The 9,176-nt window shown below is 48.9% G+C and overlaps 1 protein-coding gene across 8 annotated transcripts in view; it reads left to right on the top strand.

Annotated features, from left to right (window-relative positions):
• Positions 1–1,953: 1,953 nt before the first annotated feature.
• STAU1 (staufen double-stranded RNA binding protein 1) overlaps positions 1,954–9,176 on the top strand; it is a 28,423-nt gene continuing 21,200 nt past the window's right edge. For 3 of the 8 annotated variants that reach the window (XM_048321762.1, XM_048321757.1, XM_048321758.1), the window contains exons 1-2: positions 1,957–2,087; positions 7,354–7,420. The gene's annotated coding sequence lies outside the window, so the exon portion shown is untranslated. Of the gene's footprint in view, positions 2,088–7,353; positions 7,421–9,176 lie in introns of all 8 variants that reach the window. The other 5 variants (XM_048321761.1, XM_048321755.1, XM_048321760.1 and 2 more) reach the window with 4 other exon arrangements.

The raw sequence follows: 9,176 nt of genomic DNA, 5'->3' as shown, positions 1-9,176 counted from the left end.
ATTATACAAGAGACCACAAGAACACCTGACTAGGTCTTTGAATGTGGGATATATATCTATATACTTCTATACTGGAGAATGTCTTTCCAATGCTACATTGTTGATTTTCATTGTGCAATATATTTTCTTTATGGTATCTTTGGGATCCATGTCAGTGTTAAATGCAGAAATGGATATGGAGTTTTAGGTATATTGGGTATATTAGGTGTATTTTATTCTCTTTTGGCTTTGCTGTGATCTCCCCACAAACTGAAGCCTTTTGCAGTCTCTGTGGAATCCAGTTCCCTGTGGTCAGTCAGTAAATGCTGGGGGCTGAACGGTGGCAGAAATTACTGATTGCAGTTGATTGATGCCGCAGGGGATAAGTGCCACCGTGTGACTTAAAATGTATTTTTACCTATTGAAAAAGATAAAATATTTCTGACCCCAAAGTTTCTCATGGTGTGTTTTCCTGCCAGGGTGTTCTGTTGTGCCCAGCACAGATGGGCTGCAGCTCCTGCAGGGCTGCTGTGAAATGTGTGCCGCTCTGACAACTGCTGGGGGTTAAGAAAAGGGTTGATTTTGAAACATTTAATGACACTTGACTTTAAAAACTTAATGATGATGAATTTAAATCCTGTGGGGTATTTTCCTTGCTCCAGTTCCCAGGCTCCAGGGGACCCCCTGCTCTGTGGGGAGTTGATGGGCAGCTGCACCCACGCCGCTGCTCTGCCAGGAGCTGCAGGTCCTGCAGCACCAGGACTGTGCCTAAAGGCTCCGTTGTGTGAAACCTGGGAATTTAATACAAATCAGAGACTTCAGTACTGGCAGGCTGGGAGTTTTGCTTCCTTAATGCAAAATAAATACAGTCCTATCTGGGCTTTGACTTAGCTCCTGTACATGGATTCACTGCAGGCGGTAATTACAGGAGTCCAGCAGATACAAAAGTGAGAGCTGTGGGGAAGGTAGTGACAGGTAAATATTGCAGTGGGGGTTGTGTACGGGAGCTAAACTGGTGTGGCTCACACACCTTTTAACAGGGACTCTCGATTCAAAGGTAGAGCTTGAATCACGGTGTGCCCTATTTGGCTGCTGGGTGAATTCCTGCCAGCTGTGTGCAGCTGTGCACTCCAGGGCTGGAGGCTTCTGCTGGGCCGTGTCTGTTCAAAGGCTTTTGCAGGTCTGGAATTACCAGGTTTACTTGTGGATCTTTGTAGGGTTGGCATCACTTTTCCTTCCCACCCGCGTGTTTTGAAATTTGAGATTTTTGTTTGTTAAATGCTCGTCCCTGGGTGTGTTGGTGACATCTGCGCTACCTCCTGCTTCGGCCCCGCTGGGTGACCCTCCGCGCCCATCGCGCCTCGCCCCGGCCCCCGGCAGCGGCTGCGTTCGCTCGTCTCACGTTTCTTTTCCCAGAACGCGCAGATGCAAGGAAAAAAAACCGTAAGTGTGGCCGCTTTCGGTGCACGGAAAGGCCGCGCGGGCTCCGGGGAACGGGCGGGGAACGGGAACGGGAACGGGAACGGGAACGGGAACGGGCGGGGCAACGGGAACGGGAACGGGCGGGGCAACGGGAACGGGAACGGGCGGGGAACGGGCGGGGAGCGGGCGGGGGAACAGGCGGGAGAGCGGGGGGGGAGTGGGCGGGGAGCGGGAACGGGCGGGGAACGGGAACGGGCGGGGAGCGGGAACGGGCGGGGAACGGGAACGGGCGGGGTCGGAAGCGGCGGCGGACGCGGCGGACGCGACTGCACCGCCTGGCCCCGCCCCCGGCCCCGCGCGGGACACGTCGGGAGCTGTAGTTTCCCGCTCTGCGGCTCGCGCGGAGCGCGCCGGGACTTGTAGTCGCTGCGGAGGAGGCGGTGCTCCCGGCAGAGCTGCGTGCCCATTGGTCAGAAGCGCGGCGGGGGGCGGTGCCGCCGGGGGCTCTCCTGCTGCCGATTGGCTGTGGGGCGGCACCGCCCCCGGCGCGGTGCCGTCAGTTCCGGCGGGCCGCACCGCCCCGCTCATTCTCTTTGGTGTTTGCCCTGTGCCGCCCCGCCGGTCCCGCCCGGCCCATGGACTGAGCGACCCCCGCCCGCCCCGGCCCGGAGCCGAGCCCAGCGCAGGTGAGGGGGCGCGGGCGGCCCGGGCCTGGCGGGGCCGCGGGCGGGGGGCGGCGGGGCCTGGCGGGCCCGCGCCGGGCCGGAGCCGGGGCCGTGGCCGTGGCCGTGGGGAGGGGGCGGCTCGGAACCCCCTCCCCGTCCGGGGCTCGCCGTGTGCCCGTTCCCGGCCCGGTGTTCATCCCGCGCACATCCGGGCTGTACCCGCTCCTGCGGTGGCGGGGCCGGGAGAGGGCCCCGGCGGGGAGCTGGGACCGGACCGCGATGGGCCCGGCGCTGGCGCCGGCGCCCCCGGCCCTCGGGGGGGAAGTGTCGGGGGCGGCGGGGCTGCGGCCGCCCCGGCGCGGGCAGTGACAGCGGCGCTCCGGAGGTCCCGAAGCGGTGGCACCGCATCCCGGTGCCGTGGACGGGGGGTGCTCGCTCCCCACTCTGCCCGAAATCCCCGGCGCGGCTCGGGGGCGGCAGCGGGGACCCCCCGGCGCAGAGGCCGCGGCAGCAGAGCCGGTTCAGCCGCCGGGCCCCGGGGACGCGGCTGCGGCCGTCGCGCTCCGCGGAGTGCCCGGAGCCCCACAGCGCTCCCGGGCTGCGGACCCCGGGGCAGAGGATGGCGGTACCAAAACTCCTGAGTCCGAACCAGACTGGTCGGACTGCTGGGGCAGCGCGTGCGGGTGCGATGACAGCAGCAGGGTCAGCGCCAGCCCCTCCTGGCCGTGTTTCCCAGAACGCACGCACAGCTGAACGGGCAACCCCGGCTTTCCCCTCGTTCCACCGGGTCTGGCAGCCGTCGCCGCTCCGGGATCACTTCTCCCTGTTTCCTGAGCAGAACACTAGTTTTTCGGGAGATGTAAAGCAACAAGTTCCGTTTAAACCTTTCTACTGCCTTTGTCTATCCTAGAGATAGTGCAGGTTTGTGTTGCCCATCCAGGGGATGCTGTACTTGGTATTGCCAGAGCCATTTTTACGATGCATTCATCTGTTGGGTATTTTTGTTACTGCTTTTCTGGCAGGTTTAAGGCAAACCTGGGAGGAACATCCTTTGCAATGTCAGTGAAGTCTAGGTCTATATATACACGTATACATCAGTGAAATAAAATATCTGAATGAAATCTGTTGTCTGCTTTTGGAATGGTATATTTATAAAATCTGGTTTCTTCTAACTAGAATGTGCAAGTGTACTGCACAGTTCCCTTGCTCAAACTGGAGGAAATGTTTTGGGTTTGGTCTTTTTTTAATACTAGTGGACATGAGAACTTGAGTTCTGATTATGCAACTATGGCTGCAATGTAACAAAGTAATTTCTGATTTGTCTGTTGATTATCTCATACATGCAACAAATTTGTTTGTTCTAACTTTTGCAGAGATTCACTGAAAGTCTGTCACATCTTGATGGGAATGTAAAGAGCCAAGGGGCTGAATTTTTTACTGTGTTTTCTATTTTCTGAAGTTGGATCAGAAACTTTCAAAACTCTTCTAAAAGGGTGTATGCAAGAAACAATTCCTTTTTATATTGTTGTTTTATCCAGCCATTCCGTTCAGAGTTTTTCATAACATCATGAATCATGTTTTCACTATCAGTACAAGTCAGTCAAAATGTGTTTTGTGGCAAAATTATTCATAGATTGAAATAAGTTTGGAGTGGTGTGACTGTACAAAGTCAGAGCAAAACTGGAAACTTTGTGCCTTTCAGATCTTCCTGAAGAACATCACCTTTGTCTTGGAGACAAATGAACATTCAAAAAGCCCTTTTTCTGGTTGCTTTGTCCAGGATCCTTGCCGGGGATTGGTTATTTCATTAGAGGAGCTACAGATGCCCTGGGACAGTGAAGGAGATCTGGGCATGCTGGCTCTCAGCAGTGTCCGTGGGTTTTTTTACCTGTTCTACTGCAGGGAATAAAGTTAAAATCCGTGAACTATTTTGTCACAACGCTAATTGAGCTAGAAGTAAACAGTTAAGTGTTTATTCATTATATCATTTCCTGGTTTATCAATTTGCATTATGTTTGGAACTGCCTGGTTCTTATGTATGTTTGCTAGTTCCCTCTTTTCCTTCAGCTTTTACTTTCAAATTTTAGCTTTTCTTCTCTTATTAATAATCCATATCTTGTATCCCAGACTATTTTGCATAACATTTAGTGTTTGTGCCCTTACCAAAAAGAGCAGCATCTTTTTCTACAGTGTTACTTTTGAGATGGACCCTGTCTTGCGGAAGTATTGCAGATTATCTAAGAAGAAAACATTGTTCAACCAGTATTTTACATTTTGTGCAAATAGCCTTAAGTCTGTAAAATTTAGTCATTGTTTATCAATTTATAGTGAGTATTTATTTAGACTTTCCAGTTGTAAATAGATGCTCTTAAAAGACTGTTGCAGCAGCTTGGAAATTTTATGCTGTATGTTACCAAGCTACCCCTAATGTGGGTTTTTCAAAGGTATTTTAGGTAACAAAGCATCTCAACAAATCTCCTAGAGTTTTTGGATATTTATTTTTTGTGCCTCAAAATAGTTGAGTGTGGGACAAAAGAGATTCAGCCACCACACTGGAGTTATTTAAAACTCCTTAAAACCAGGAGGAGAGAGGGAGTCATTCTAATCACTGTTTAAATAGGAGTGAACACACTGATGTATTCCCAGTCTGCAAAAAAGGGGAGAAAATGCTGTTGTTCACTAGTGGGGCTGTGTGTGGGGTGACTGTGAATTCTGGCGCAGGCTGGGCCTGCTGCCTCTCCCAGAGCTCCAGACTGTCGTGCCTGGCCTCAAGGGGAGGGGCTTGGGGTCAGGGCTGTGTGTTGCACACCCTCTTCAGCTTTGTGAGCTGAACCCTCCTGGGTACCCACCCCCTTTGGCAGGGATGGGCTTGGGGTTCGTGTTCTAGGTGCCCGCCTGTGAAATGAGGATAAATGAACTTTCTTGCGTGAGAACAGTTTGTTGTTGATAAGGAACAAGGAACATGGCTTGCTCTGGCTGCCATGGGCTGGTGACTGTCCTGGTGCACTGTGTCATGGAGCATCTTCTCTTCAGAGAGGAATCTCATTTAACATCTCATTTCCTATGGCTAAACCTGCTTCTTGGATATTGTTTGTCACATGAATTTTATTTGATGATGTCAGGAAGCCCTTGTAATATGAACTTGATGGTTGTGTCTGCCGTTTGTCCTGCTTCTCGGGCTGCTCTGCCTGGTGCTGGTGGGGCAGGAGCGGTGAGTGTGTGCACACAGGGTGGGAATGGGGGATACAGCTGGTTCCTAACAAGAGGCACAAGAAGAGCATCACAACCTGCAGCCTTCCGAGTCCGCACCCCCTGAAGAACAGGACACCTTTCCCTATGCTGGTCCTCGCAGTGAATGAAACCTGTTTCTTTGAGGATTTAGTCTCTTGTATTTGCAGGTGGTTTCTCAGGGTTCAGAGCCAGCCTGTGGCAGGACCCACATGAGATCCTGTGCTGCCAAACCTGTTGTCTAACAACAACCAGGCCTCGGTGTCCCTCGGATAAGAGATAGAAATGTGCCAGTCCAGCCAGGTGCACAGAAGTGTGTTCAGTGCTGGGAATCCACCCTGAGAGGGACTCAGAGTGAAGTGGTCCATCCATTCCTCTGCAGTGTCTCAGGTGCCAACCTCATCCTCGTGGATTTCTATCAATGACTTACAGCTTGCCACCAGCGGGGAACCCCTCTGTCACTCAAAGCAGGGTACTTCATTGTGACCATTACAACAAAGGTTTTCTTGATGCACCTTTATTTAAGCCTGTTGCCTCTTGTTCTGTCACTTTAACCATAAAGAACAGATTGTTCTTTTCCACTCCAAAATCCTTTTAAGTACATGAACTTCTGGTTCTCAGGCCCCAGCCAGCCCTCTTCAGAATATACAAGTTCAAATCCTTTAGTAGTTTTCCTATAGGTTATATTTCTCTGAAGCTGAGTGTTTGGGGCTTTTCCTCCGTCGATTCTGCCTGGAGCCTGGTCCCCCACTTGGGTGCAGGGTTCCAGCTGAAGGCTCAGTGTCTGAGTATGGAGCAGGACTAGTGCAGACCTCGCTCGGGCTGGTTCTTTGTTGCTGTATCTCAGAATGGTGAGGGCTTTTTCTAAAGCAGTTTGGCAGCGTCGGTTTGTGCTGAGACTCTGCTGGTGCCCATCAGTGGTGTCTTTACCATGGTTACCAGTGGGCAGTGCCTGCCCAGCCCCTTGCACTTGTTGTGCTGAGGTTGAGGGGTTCATTCTTGGCAGGGGCACCAGGGATGGCTGGGGGAGAAAATTCTGTTGTCTTTATGCAACTTGGTCTTGACCCTGCCTGAAAATATTATCCATTTCCTTGTTTTTCAGATGCTTAGCTTAGCCTCCAGAAAACCCTCTAGAAGAAAAGTTGAGCCGACTGTAATCTTGTCTTCCTTCTTCACTCTCCTGTTGGTAAACAACAGGTGTGATGCCGGCCTATTTGAGGCTCTGCGTCCTCCTTTGTTCCAGCAGGAGAACTGCTCACAGTCCTAGGAGTCATCCTAAGAGTTTGAAATGCCTGTCGGAAGTAAATTCAAGAGCTCTGTCCTCTTCTAACCTTAATCAAGATTGAGATCTCCCCCATTTTGTGGCTGGTAGTGATGTTGCTGGCAGCTGCACACAGTTGGCTTAGGCATGGAAAAGAAGGATTAAACACTTTGTGCTATATTTGTAAGCAGAATAAAATAGGTTTTGATTTCCATTTAGAGCAGTCCATGCAGTGACAGGTTTCATATGCAGGATTGAGATAATTTTATTCTAAAATGGTTTTAGCCCATTTGTGAGTGAAATCACTGGATTGGAAATGTAGCCAAAAGGTGGAATCTATATCAATTTCTGCAATTAATAGCTACAAGAGTTTCTCAGTTTGTGGCTTGCTTTTGGTTTGGCTTTGTGAATTAAGGTCTGGGTCTAATTTTGGGAGCTGATCTCTAGGGCTCTTAGGAAGAAGAGCCTCACTACGGAAGAACTGGAAGCCTCACTACAGAAAGAAAATTGGCAAGTGACTCATAATTCTGCAAAGAGCACTATTGTGAGATTCCACTGCTTGGGTGAGAAACATCACTTGGGGTTGGGAAAAGAGTAAGGAGGATTCTTGGATCAGGTTGGAAATTCTGCTTGGAAAAGCGGCTGTGTTGAACAGTTTGTCAGTGGTAATGGAAGGGTCATACAAGTCCTCATGATCAAATAGGTGAAGCAAACTCAGTGTAGGGTGAGAGATTTTCCACAGAAGATCTTTTTGTGCCTTTAGGAAGGAAAATGCTAACTCTCTGTTTTTTCTTTTAGGCATTGTCCATCATAAATATCCTATTGAGAACTAAATACAAATCTTCACTCTCTGGATCTCCTAAAGGTACTGGAAATTTACTTAAAACATTAAAGTTTCTTACCTTTCTATTTGCATCGTGTTGAAAAAAATGACAAGTTGTAAAACCCAGTTATCCACAGGAAGTGTTTGATTTTTGTTTGGTCCTCTGGCTTGTATCTGCAAGTCCTGTGTGAATTACAACACAAAAAAAAAAAAAAACCCAAGAAAACTTTTATCTAAAAATGTTGCATTCTTTTATATATGAAGATTTTAATTTCTTTTTGGGTGAGTGGATTGACCATGCTCACATCTTTGTGCATTTCTTTGGTTACCTTAGTGACACCTGAACTTTGCATTTTAATGTGTTCAAAATTTCTGGGAATGTTCCAGGCATTGATGCACCAAAAGAAAATAAAAATCTAAAACAAGTGATGAGCAGTCTTCTGTCACCTGGAAATCCATTTAAGTTTAGTATTGTCCATAGGTCACTGAGTTGTTTGATGCAGCCACCCCCCTCTCCCCCTCCACCTGGTGAGGATAACCTTCTACTGCAACACTGTTTTGGTAACACTTCAAATGCTCTGGTATGAGTTAGCGAAAAGTAACTGTGGAAGGGTGGGAAAGGAGCAGTTCTGTAATTAGCTTCTGGCTCAGATTGTGTGAGTAAAATTTTTGTTCTTTCACCTCTCTTGGATATCTGAGTGGCCTTCAATTCTAGCAACACCTCGAGTACTGTGTGTAGGGATCAGTTACTTGTACCAGTAGGTATCTTGAAAAGTTTGAAGGATCTAAGCCCTGATTACATGGAAAAATCCCCTGAAATTCTGCCATCTTTCTTTCTCTGTCCGCTGAAACAGCCTTTATGAGTGGTTAGCTTCAGCTTTCTCAATTATGGTGCTTTTTTCTTGGATAGTTAGAATTTTATAAGCCTGTTATAGGGTAAAGAGCATATTTCTTTGTAAATGCACTGTAAAGCCTTTCAGAATCCCCAAATAACCTGTAGTTAAGTGTGCAATGATGGACAGTGAGTTCTTTCATCTGAGTGAAATATTTCCCACAAATCAGCTAAAGGATCGTCACCTGCACAGGTAGCTGTGAATGCAAACACAAATTCCAGATTTTGTTCTTTGTTCTTTTGTTCTTTGAAGTTGCTTGTCTCAAGCAGTAGGATGTGCCTTTGAGTCCCCACAGATTTCTGTGAGTAGGGGCTGCACTGTGTCCTGGGTGCCCCTGTGAGCAGGGAGCTGTGACACAGGAGCTGTCCTGGGGAGAGCTGGGCACTGTCTGAGCTTTGCTCTGAGCTTCTCGGGGACTCAGCTGGAAACAGCAAAAGCAAACTGGACTGTCCTTGTCAGGGGCCCCCTTTCTTGGGCAAACAAACCCCAGGGATTGTGCACTGCTCTTCCCTGCACTGTACCACTACAAAGCCACTTTCACCCATGTGTTTTGAAGCTGAAACCTGGTTCCCTAAAACCAGGCAATGGCAAATATGTGAAAGGTAGTGCCTTGCTTTAAAAGCAAACTGCTTGTAGAAGTTTTCTGAAAATAATGTCAGACCTCCTTTCCAGCATGATCTGAAACATCCTGATGTTTCTGACATCAAAATAACAGCTTTTGGTGTTGTCTTCTCAAAATGGGTGGCTAAAAGCTGTAACTTCATTTACTTAAAAAGACATTGCACTTCAGCAGAAAAGGAGAGTTGGCTTTTTTCATTGCAAGACTTCATTGCATTTCTTCATCTGCAAGCCTTTGGTATTGTCTTTGCCAGGCAATTATTATTGTGTTATAGCTGAAAATTTTC

This window comes from Corvus hawaiiensis, chromosome 17 (genome assembly GCF_020740725.1).
Source record: "Corvus hawaiiensis isolate bCorHaw1 chromosome 17, bCorHaw1.pri.cur, whole genome shotgun sequence".
NCBI classification, from domain to species: Eukaryota; Metazoa; Chordata; class Aves; order Passeriformes; family Corvidae; genus Corvus; species Corvus hawaiiensis.
The sequence above is the reverse complement of the archived record's forward strand: the minus strand, read 5'-3'. Positions and strand labels throughout refer to the sequence as shown.